General features: G+C 39.8%; 1 protein-coding gene and 1 long non-coding RNA gene across 3 annotated transcripts in view; both read left to right on the top strand.

Annotated features, from left to right (window-relative positions):
- The window catches only part of arhgef25a (Rho guanine nucleotide exchange factor (GEF) 25a), a 208951-nt gene that overhangs the window by 176480 nt on the left and 19971 nt on the right, over positions 1–12500 (top strand). The window lies entirely within an intron of this gene.
- On the top strand, positions 2613–3722 carry LOC134456190 (uncharacterized). Its single transcript, XR_010036251.1, has 3 exons — positions 2613–2721; positions 3022–3183; positions 3664–3722. It is a non-coding gene; the product is annotated as an uncharacterized LOC134456190 (long non-coding RNA).

Here is a 12500-nt window from a genome sequence, read left to right as displayed (position 1 = left end):
TGTTCCACAGGTGTCAGACTGCGATGACACCGAACGTGGATTTCTGCCCATAATGATCCACTGATTTTTGGTATCGGTCGCAGATCTGCCCCAATGATTCAAATGCTGTCAGTAGATTTGTTGAGCATTGACCATACGAGATTGTAACACGTAGAGCTGTCACTCGCGACGTAATCTGCAGTGTTGTGTTTTCAAGTGTTGTGTAATAGTTGTTGGAAAGACTTTAGAACCATATTACCACACTGCTACATCATTACACAGAGTCTTTAGGAATACATTACGACTCAGTCTGGTAACAGCAAATACATAACAGAGGCCATGTCTTATTTGATTAAACGGTAGCACTTTACAATAACCTTCCGCTATAAACAGTTAATAAACAGTTAGCAAACAGTTAGGAAACAGTTAACTATTAGTTAACTAAAGGTTTACTATACATTTATAGGTGTATACTAAACACTTACAAAGTTTTAAAAATATATTTATTAGTCCTTCCGTAACACTTAATAGAACATAATAATAAGTTACTTAATATATTATTAAAACTACTTTTATGATTAATTAATTAGCATATCAACAGTAACTTAAGCATAACAAGTGACTTATAAACTGTTAACTAATTATTACTTAATATATTATAATTATTAGTTGTAGTTTACAATTTATAATTCAATATTAACTAAGTACTTATTATTTAATTATTAATACATTGTAATGAAATAATTTTTAAGTGTTAATATTAACTAAACTATTGTTAATTACTTATAAATCATTTAAAATATATTTATTAGTCCTTCCGTAACACTTAATAGAACATAATAAGAAGTTACTTAATATATTATTAAAATACTTTAATTAATTAATTAAATAACATATCAACAGTAACTTAATCACAAGAAGTGACTTATAAACTGTTAACTAATTATTACTTAATATATTATAATTATTAGTTGTAGTTTACAAATTATAAAGGAGGAGAGGAGAGGAGAGGAGGAGAACAGGGCAGGGGAAAAAAGAGGAGAGGAGAGGAGGGGATAGGAGAGGAGAGGAGAGGAGATGAGAGGAGAACAGGGAAGAGGAAAAAAGAGGAGAGGACAGGAGAAGAGAGGAGAGGGGGGGATAGGAGAGGAGAGGAGAGGGGATGGGAGAGGAGAGGAGAGGGGAGGGGAGAGGAGGGGAGAGGAGAGGAGAGGAGAGGAGAGGAGAGGAGAGAGGAGAGGAGAGGAGATGAGAGGATGGGAGAGGAGAGGAGGGGAGGGGAGAGGATAGGAGGGGAGAGGAGAGGAGAGGAGGGGAGAGGAGAGGAGAGGAAGGGAGAGGAGAGGGTAGAGTAGAGGGAGGAGAGAAGACGAGAGTGGAGAGGAGAGGAGGTGGAGAGTAGGGGAGAGGAGATGGGAGGGGGGAGAGGAGAGGGGAGGGGAGGGGAGGGGAGGACAGGGCAGAGGAGAGGAGAGGAGAGGAGAGGAGAGGAGAGGAGAGGAGAGGAGAGGGGAGGGGAAGAGAGGAGAGGGGAGAAGAGAGGAGGAGAGAGGGGAGAGGAGAGGAGAGGAGAGGAGAGGAGAGGAGAGGAGAGGGGAGGGGAGGGGAGGGGAGGGGAGAGACAGAAAGAGGGTGGACAGAGAGAAGACTGTGTGCGCAAGAGAAAGAGAACAACTCCTCTCTGCCATTCACTCCTCCTCACCCATATCTCCTTTCTTCCTCCATTCTATTATCATGCTCTTCTTTCCCTCTCTATTTTCTCTTCTCCTCTTGTGTAAATAGGCCTATGAGGGCCTAGTTGGCAATGGGATGGCACCTACTGTTGTACTCTTGTGGTTCAAGGCTGGTGGCCAAATATTTTGTTTTAGCAGTGGTTTTAATGTTTATTACATTAATACACAAAAAAGTGGACCTTCCCAATTTTGAGTTTTCAGTCATAAACAATCTTACGTTTTATATTGGTAAATATAATTGCACCTTTAAGTTAAAGTTTCTATTGCACTGAACTGTCTTCTATTTTCAAGTCATTGAAATAAATAAAATAAATCAGCTGATTAGGTTGATATCTTTCCTCTGTTTATTTATTGTATGCTGTTCTAGTTGTTTGATAGCCTATTTCATCTGCAACCCAGTCGACAAATGCCTATTGAAAATGTAAAATAAATAGTTTATAAAAAGCATACACAGTAAAATGGGATAATAAATAGAGGTAATTTTGGTGAAACAATGAATTAATGATGGGTTGTTATTGTTAAAAACATGACTTAAATGAATTTGATATAGCAGAACCTTTACTGTGACAATTACGATTTGGGACTTTTATTTTGAAACCGGCTGTGGCTTCCCTTGGAGCCGTTCACTTCAGTCTGCCGAGCCAGTCGAATTTTCTTTGGAGCTAGAAACAATTAAAAGAAAATATTTCGTTTTTTATGAAGTTTAAGTTTCCTTTTGGAGTACGGAGCGTCCAGCTCTGTGAATGATGTAAGTTTCGAAGACTAGAGGCTTCCTTTCATCGAGTATTTGTTTTGTTTCAATTCGCCTTATTCACCCGGAACTTTCTAAAGACGTTGAGGGGTACACTTCAGGGGTACACCCGGCTGCACACCAGCTGTTTGGCGCCTCACGTCCTCAAAGAGAAACAAATCCTACCGTGGACAGACTTTCCACCGTTTCGCCAAAGAGCAGGCACTTCGGCGTGAATGAATTAATCACATCAAGAGGGATCCTGGTCCATATTTCAAGGTAAGATGCATAATTATGTCCAATCATACGCATTAGCTAGCACAAATAAGCTAGCTCGCCAAACTTGTCATGACTCATGTAGCCTAATGAAGCCTAATTAAAAAATATATGAATGTGTAATTACACAACGCTACATTTATATGGTATTTCCAGATCGCTATTTCAAAATTATGCTTTCAATTTTGTGTTAAGCGATCCGATGGCTTACCAGATGTGTTACCAGAACCAGTAGCATACTTGCGCCAAAATGAAGTTGTTTTGCTAACGAACTAAAATACATGCTGGTATTTATGGTTACAGATCAACGCTGAGACCGAGGTTTGATCTGAGCACGTTGAGAAGCAATGCTTTGTTAAGGTCACCCGTGGTATGACAACGCTAATAAAGGATGCTGTGCCTGCCAACTTTGTTCGCCTGGACTTCAGAGAAGCCAAAGAGGAGAATCATCATTCGCATACCGTGGTTAGTTTGTTCAGTCATAATTCAACTGGCATGTGTTAACCAAGCCTCTTTACAAAAAAAAAACTGATAATAGTTTGCCATGGAATACATTTTACTTTAGACAAAAAACTTAATGCATGTGCTGGAGATATATTTGTTTGCATTGATCATGTACTCCTGAGTCATGAGCCAATGATTTCAAACTGTGATGTCATTACATTGCATTACATTTCACTTAGCTGACACTTTCATTTTATTCAAAGCGACTTAGTTATTATATGTCAGGGTATTGTTTACAGTCCCTGGAGTAATGTGGGTTTAGGTGCCTTTTCAAGGGCACTTCAGCCATGGAGATGTAGGGAGGGGTCAGAGGGATTCGAACCTGCAACCCCCAGATTGAAAGACCAACTCTCTTATCACTAGGCCACGGCTGCCTCACCACTAGGCCACGGCTGCCCTGTGTATGTTATGACTCTCCTGTCCTTTGTGTTTCTTTTTCAGTATGGATTCCATGGAGTATTCCATCGAGTATTTCTTCTGTTTCAATGGTCTTGGTAAGGCAACTTGTCTATTTTTCCCCATACTGTTGTAACCTAAGTCTTATATTGTCTATCACTGCCAAATACTTCAGGTGAAACCTGCAATTTGTATTTTGTTTTGTTAATACTTAAGTTTGATGTTGGCTGGTTGAAATGAGTTCGGAGTAAGCAGACTGTATTTCACATGCTGTGATCACGCACCCATTGCGTGCAAGGTGTAATTCTCTAGGCCTATGGGTTCTAAATGTTGTTTATAACCTGACTGCGCGAACCTAGCTGTGCACAACTCCACCTCTGATTGTTGGAAACCGCTGACGGTCAAAAACTTATCTCACATGTTTGGCTGCCAGTGTCTTGCCCCTCCTCATAACATTGTGTTGAACACTGTACGGGCCCATGTATAATTGCAAGGTTACCTCAATTTCAGTACACTATGTATTCACCCTGTTTACTTGATAATGGTTATTTAACTGAATGGTATGCAATGCAGTAGGAACAAAGTGTTTGCAGGTTTGCAGTTTGCATAGCTTTTCTTTTGAGAAGATTGATTTTAAATGTTGCACAACTTTAAGTTTAAACTGATGATATTTGATAGGAATTCAACATTGTCCTGGGTGTGTAGCTTACGGCTGTAACTGCTATGATGCTTTTCTGTTATGCTGCTCTACAGCCTAGGCTACATGATGTGTCTGTCCCTCTCAAATAAACCAAACTTAACTGATGACATATGTTCACATAGGTGAAGTTTTTGAGCTGGATCTGGATTCTGCTGAGGATTCGTCGACTACTAGATGGCGAGCCACCCACTCATTCGAATGTGATCCTGTTCTACATTGCGCATGGCATATTTGGTAGGATTGTGGCCTGCTCGTGTCACATCACTGACTATGACTGACTTCAACGCCTTGAACTGAACTGTTTGAAAGGAGCTATTTTTCTTTTTGAACAACTTAAAGGAACTCTCTACATCGTCTCTTTTGAGGATTTAAAGGACTATTTCCAATTTTTGAAGGACAATTCAATTTTTTTTTTTTTTTAAATGTTCAAACCTTTTTGGGGGGGGGGGTAATTGTAAATATTTAAACTTTTCAATCTCTTACTTGTGATGTTTTTATTTCATTTTGTTAATGCCCATTTTTCCCTATATCCTATGTTTGTATTTAAGAATGTCATTCTTCATTAGGGTTGCATACAATATTTTCTATGGATACATGATTATTTATAATGATAAATAAATAATAATTATTATTATTTATGCAAGATGGACATTTGACACGAACATTATGGTTTTCCCCGTTCATTTTGCTTCCGATATCCTTTCCTTCTTGTTTTGGATTATTTCAATTCACGGGACGTCACTTTAATCCTCCAAAGGACATTTTTGGAGTGAAGCGACCAACTCTCTTGAATTACTGCTCTTGTCGGCTTGCGCTCGCCTCCGTGGATCTAATAAGGACATAAAAGGACAGAAACTTAATGTTTTGTGTTGAGGCTACATTTTTATGTTAGAAATTATTTTTGTATTGTAAGGGAATTTGATCTGGGAAATGTGTGTTGTGACCCTGGCAAGTTCTCTGTTTTGTAGCGTGCTGGGGTTTTTGATTTGACCTGCTCTAATATAAATGGTGAAAATGTTGTAGAAACATATTGTATGTTGTCTTTTAATTGGTATCTTTTTCACTCTACCCAAAGCCTAGTGTCACATTCTGTAGCCCATTGATCCTGGCCTACCATTGACGTGTACCATACTCAGTAGTGGGTAACAACAGTTTAACATCATTGATAATTCTTTTCTCTCTTTCTAACAGTGTGAAAATGTATTTCTTGAGACCAAGTGAAAATCATTTGTACTGTGATCATTTCTAGTGATACTGTCCAATTTCTGGAAATAGGCTCATATTACACATCCCCTTGAGTTAAATTATTGAGCTTTACCTTTCTCCTCCTGTATGGTCAACCGTTCTAGTATGGCAGTGCAAATTTTACCTCCATGCTAGCAGTTAACATTGAGTCCTATGAGACCAGCTGGCGGCTAGCTGGTCTCAGAACTCAATGTTAACTGCTAGCTTGGAGATAAAATTTGCACTGCCGTACTCAGAGAACGACAAGAAGTACAGGTAAAACAAAAAATAAGGGAAAGGTAAAACTCAATAACTTGATCCAAGGGGAGGTGTAATATGAGCTTATGTCCAAAAATGGGACAGTATCACTTTAATGTTACATATTAACTAATCTCAACCAACTTCACCATAAGGTTCCCCATTCTGAATGTTAAATATTAGTTATATATTAATTAAGCTCAACCAACTTCACCATAAGGTTCCCCATACTGAATTTTAAACATTAGTTATATATTAATTAAGCTCAACCAACTTCACCATAAGGTTCCCCATGCTGAATTTTAAACATTAGTTATATATTAATTAAGCTCAACCAACTTCACCATAAGGTTCCCCATACTGAATTTTAAACATTAGTAAAGCTCAACCAACTTCACAATAAGGTTCTCAATGCAGAATTTTAAACATTAGTTATACATTAATAAAACTCAACCAACTTCACCATAAGGTTCCCCATACTGGATTTTAAACATTAGTTAAACATTAGTAAAGCTCAACCAACTTAACAATAAGGTTCTCAATGCAGAATTTTAAACATTAGTTATACATTAATAAAGCTCAACCAACTTCACCATAAGGTTCCCCATACTGAATTTTAAACATTAGTAATACATTAATAAATACTATACATAATTATTATTAAATGATTTATAAGTAATTAACAATAGTTTAGTTAATATTAACACTTAAAAAACATTTAATTACAATATATTAATGATTAAATAATAAGTACTTAGTTAATATTGAACTATAAATTGTAAACTACAACTAATAATTATAATATATTAAGTAATAATTAGTTAACAGTTTATAAGTCACTTGTTATGCTTAAGTTACTGTTTATATGTTAGTTAATTAATCATAAAAGTATTTTTAATAATATATTAAGTAACTTATAATTATGTTCTATTAAGTGTTACTGAAGGACTAATAAATATATTTTAAAACTTTGTAAGTGTTTAGTATACACCTATAAATGTATAGTAAACCTTTAGTTAACTAATAGTTAACTGTTTGCTAACTGTTTGCTAACTGTTTATTAACTGTTTATAGCGGAAGGTTATTGTAAAGTGCTACCGATTAAACTATTTTGAGCAGCATGGCCTGGTCCAGATATAAACAGTGTCTTCATCAAGCAAAGTCCAGTTGTTTACAACCAAATTCTGTTCATAACACGAACTGGATGAAAGAGATGCGAATCTGCACAGGGCCTGTGGTTCAGCATGGCTACCATCTGAGACAGGACAAATGGTGGATAGGATTAGGATACTGTTGGCAAAAGACTGAATTTATGAAAGAAGGCAGCTTTCTGATCATAGATCTTTTGTTGCATGAACTTTGCCATCTTCAATAAATGTACTCTGTTGCGAGCAGTGTGCCATGTGCAGTTCTTCCCCACCTTTCGCCTCAAGTATTTTTGGTAACACTTTCTATGAAGCCCATATCTATAGCGCGTTATGAGCGCATTTATAACAACTTATAATGCGCATCATGATCATAGTGCAGTTATAATGTATTATAAGCCCCTTCACTGCGTGTAGTTTATAACCATTCACGAGCACTCAAAACACCTTAAGATTTAAAATGCCTTATAAGCTAGATTTATACTTATTCATGACTGTTGATATACTCCATCATGAAGCGTTATGAGTGTAGTCATAATGCACTATGATTATCTGCTGAAGTTTTCCCCTTGGCTGAGTGTGCCACCCTCCTCTACACTTTACCATTTACTGTAGCTCAGGGTGATGGGTAACACTTTTTAATAATGGATGCAAAAAAGCATTTTAATGACTTAATAAATAATTAACTATTGATGAACAAAACATTAACAAATGTTTGTAAATGACTAGGAAATGTTAACAAATGTTTATAAATGACTAGGAAATGTTATGTTAATATATTGTATTTGTCAAACATTTACAAATTGCTTGTAAATGAATAAAATACTCTTTTGTAAGGTATGTAAAATCTTGAGTATATTATTTGTAGATATTTTATAAAACTTAGTTAATGATAAAAACATTTGTTAATGTTTCGTTCATCATTAGTAAATTATTGACTAAGTCTTTACTAAGCAGACATTATTATAAAGTGTTATAATAATGTTACGGGTGATGCTGTGTCACCACCATAGAGTTAGTATACCACAGGCACCATCATACACTCAAAGAAACTCATTCACCCACTTAACCTACTCAAAGTTTCCTACGCGCGCACACACACACACACACACACACACACACACACACACACACACACACACACACACACACACACACGTACTCGCACGCGCACACACACACACACACACACACACACACACACACCCACACACACAAACACACACACACACACACACACACACACACACACACACACACACACACACACACACACACATACACACACACACTTGTCAGCACTCATGTCATCAAGTAAATGACAGACAGACGGCCAAAGCCAAGGAAAAGCTTGTGGTATGTGAAAGAGAGTGCTGAGTGCAGTGGAAAGAGAAGGAGAGAGTCATGCTAGTGTGAAAAGAGTGAATTTCCTGAAGTCACCGCTACTTCTCTCCACTTGTCTGGCCAACTTGAATGACTCCCCAAGCTTTCCAGGAATTAAACACTCAATGTGTGTGCATGTGTGCACTAGTGTGTGTGTGTGTGTGTGTGTGTGTGTGTGTGTGTGTGTGTGTGTGTGTGTGTGTGTGTGTGTGTGTGTGTGTGTGTGTGTGTGTGTGTGTGTGTGTGTGTGTGTGTGTGTGTGTGTGTGTGTGTGTGTGTGTGTGTGTGTGTGTGCAAGTGTGTGTGTGCGACTCTGCGTGCGTCCGTGCGTACGTGCATGCGTGCACATGTGCATGTGTGTGTGTGCATGAATGCATAGTGCATGCGGGTGTGCATGTGCATGCAGCATAAGTAGGTTGGTCTTCGTCATTCAAGCAAGCACATGTTAAACATCTAGGACTTCATATTCCCATCCATCAAGTATTAACAGTGTAACAGTGAATATAGCATTATGTATTATTGTATAATTGCAAAACAATATTGGATTAGGTTAAGGGCCGGTGTTATAGATACTCACAGTGTAATTGCATAATGTTACCTTTTGGTGCAGGTAGTTTGTAGATACACCGAGAAAGGAACCTGAAAAATAGTGTCCAAGAAGAATTAGGTTGTGAGCAAAAGAATTAGCTGGAAGAACGTTTCATCTTCCACCGAGAGACATTTTTTGTTTGTTCTGATTCTGATGGATGTGGGAGATAACGTTCAACTGAATTCTTTTGACTAAGATAGACCTGAATGGATGAATGAGAATCTTCATGGACACGTTTCCAAAGGCCTGTCAGTAATGATTCTTCATCAGCAGTCCTTCACCCATTCCGTTTTTATAGATGGTCTGTGCTTGGACCGAGAGCAAGCCTGTCTAGACTGTATCCACAGTTTTTTGTCTTTTTGCTGGACACAGGATACATTTAACCACATGACTTTCTACCTAAGACGTTTCCACTGTTACTCTTTTTGTCTGTTTTTGCTGGACACAGTCTCTTGTACATGATGGTGTAATCACATAAGGATGTATTGTAGTTGCAAAAGGATGCAGCCAAAAAGGATGCAGTGTTAAGACGTCGAACTTGGTAAGACAGAGTGTTAGAAGTTTTACCAGAATGGCAATGACCAAGTCGTAGTGCCCTGTGTTACTGTAAATGCCCTGTGTTATGTCATGGTACAGGAATACTATGGTAGTGTAATACGACGGTAGTTCACTTTTCAATGACTATTGCAGCATTCCACTGGTGCAATGGCATGCATTATGGGTCTATGAAATGAGAGGTAGCGCTCCCTAAAATGTACACTAATGACATGTTGATGTACAGTAGTCACATAAGGATGCAAAAGGATGCAGCCGAAAAAGATGCCAGATTAAGACGTTTAACCTGGTAAATTTGCTGTTACCAGAATGGCAACAAACAAGTTAAGCTACTTAAGGCCCTGTGCTTTGTCGTAGAAGTGTAGTACTATCATAGTTAACTTTTCAATGTCTATGACAGCGTTCCACAGGTGGAACGGCATGCATTATGGGGCTATGAAACGAGAGGTAGTGCTGCCTTAAGTGGTTACAGAGTAGGCGATGAACATATTGACAGGCTTTAATGCAGACTGGAGGCAAGGAATAATGTAGCATTTAAAAAGAGGCTAAGAGGGATTTTGTTATGCATTTTAATCATGCAAAACAAAAATAATATGAAACATGTTTACCCAATTGGAGATTTAATCAGGAACCCTTTGTGGATGCTGAGTCAAAGAACGATTTAATCTCATCCCTCTGATCTGAGTGTGTGTGTGTGTGCTGTGTGTGTGTGTGTGTGTGTGTGTGTGTGTGTGTGTGTGTGTGTGTGTGTGTGTGTGTGTGTGTGTGTGTGTGTGTGTGTGTGTGTGTGTGTGTGTGTGTGTGTGTGTGTGCTTGCGTGCTTGCGTGCTTGCGTGCACGCGTGTGTGTTTGTGTGTTCTTCTGCAGCATGTACTGTGGGCCTAGTGTGTGTGTGTTGTCGGGATGGTGTGTGCGGGTGCGGGTGCGGGTGCGTGTCTGCATGCGTGTGTGTGCCCGCTGTGTCATCTGTGCTGGGCTGTGCTGGTCTCAACTCTGCCAGGCTGGTTTGTTCTCAGATGGCTTTGTCAGGACTGATCTCAGCACAGCAACCTAATGCGAAACATCTCTCCCTCTTATGCTGTGTCATCTGAGCTGCGCTGTGCTTGGCTTCCTGCTTCCCAGATGGACAAGCGATGGCATTGCCAGCAACACTGATCTCAGTACAGCACCCTAATGCAAAACATCACTTGCTCTGATGCTGTCACCTGTGCTATGCAAGGCTGGTCTCAACTCTGCTGTTCTTGGCTAACAAGTTCAACTACCCCTACGCTCTATAGCTTGCTTGCCGTTTCCCCAACTATTTATGTTACTGGAAAGTAATTGTACAGGGTGTTTCTGACACGCATGAATGAGGGTTAAACCACTTTACACAGCTCGCGTTTCTGGTGCTTTGGGTAGATAAGCACGCGACAGGTGGCAACAGACAACTGTGCATAATTGCTTACCTGAAATATTAGCAAAACCGAACTCCATTCCTCTCACAACTTAACCACGTCTACTGGAATATATCCTTGTTAGCTTGCAACATAAACAATACAGAGCCCGTTTTCTCTGAGAGCATTTCCAGTTCAGGGTGAATTGTCATAACCGACGGGACAACCTCTCAGCCGCCTCACCAAGAAAGCGCTGCGGGAAACACTGGTACGGCAGTATTGCAGGCCTTACTGTAATGCAAAAACTGCACTAGCTGATATGCTGTGTCATCTGTGCTGTGCTGTATTGGTCTCAACTCTGCCGGGCTGGTTTGTTCTCCGATGGCTTTGTCAGAACTGATCCCAGCACAGCAACCTAATGCAAAACAGCACTCTCCCACCTGCTGTATCATCTGTGCTGGGCTGGGCTGGGCTGGATGCTTCCCAGGTACTGTAGCCCAAGTGACGGCACTGTCAGCAACACTGATCTCAGTACATCAGTAGTGCAGGCCCTAATCTAATGCAAAACAGCACTCAGTCACTCATATGCTGCTGTGCAATTTGTGCTGGTCTCCACCCAGGCAGACGTGGACCAGGCACCACTGATCTGGGTCCAGCATGAAGTATAGCAGGCCTACATCACTGTAGTGTCATTTCAAGGGAATGCACCCCCAGTTAAACAAATGTTTTTAAAAAGTACAAGCAGAAAAGGTTGACTGAGCGCTCTTGCTCTCCAACTTAGTAAACTCCAAACTATGGGTGCTCTTGAAGTAAGAAGACTAAAGTCCTTTCATTTAGAGCGCGTTGGCACTAGGGCCGACTTCAGGCAACTCCACAGGCCGACAAGGATTGTCCTTAAAAACCCTTTATTAATCCATGGGCATTGTTACAAAGAAACGCCAACCGGTTTCAGCCCGCACTGGGTCTTCATCAGGGCGTAAACAGAGCAAGTTCTTAAAAAGTAACTTGCCCTCCAGCCTTAAGTATGTAAATTAACTCAACTTGAGAAAGCCTTGAGTTAAGTTAAACCATGAGTTGAATTAATTTACAAACTTAAGGCAGCAGGGTAACTTTTTTACGTTTAACTTGCTTGCAATGTTTTACAGTGTAGCAGGGGCATGCATCATTTCAGTGTTATTTAATACAGTGTCTACTTAATCTAAGAAGTGCTGAGTGTAACACCTGAGCTTAATGTACCCTGTGAAATGTATTGTGTGCTGCACTGAATGAGCACTGTGTAATTCACTGTGTGGTGAAACACGACCTAATTGGAAACAGTACTCACCCGTGACAGCCAGCATTGATCTCTGTCCTCGTCTCCAGGAGGAATGCAGAAATGGGAAACACAATTCCATTTCAGTGGTTGGTGTTTTTCAGACACAGATTGCAATGTTGATATCAGGCAGGGCTGAACTGGTCATCTGGCATACAGAGCATTTTCCCGGTGGGCCAACAGTTTGTTTGCTAAAAATTTTCCCCTACAGATAAGCCCACAATTTAGATAGGGTTGGTACATCCTTAATATAGTGGACTGAGCCCATCATAATTGTAGTATGGGGGTAGGGGTGAGGGGCTGGTCTATGCCAAAAATTCCCGGGCCTGTTTGTGGTCCCAGT

Source organism: Engraulis encrasicolus, chromosome 10 (genome assembly GCF_034702125.1).
Source record: "Engraulis encrasicolus isolate BLACKSEA-1 chromosome 10, IST_EnEncr_1.0, whole genome shotgun sequence".
Lineage (NCBI taxonomy): Eukaryota > Metazoa > Chordata > Actinopteri > Clupeiformes > Engraulidae > Engraulis > Engraulis encrasicolus.
The sequence above is the reverse complement of the archived record's forward strand: the minus strand, read 5'-3'. Positions and strand labels throughout refer to the sequence as shown.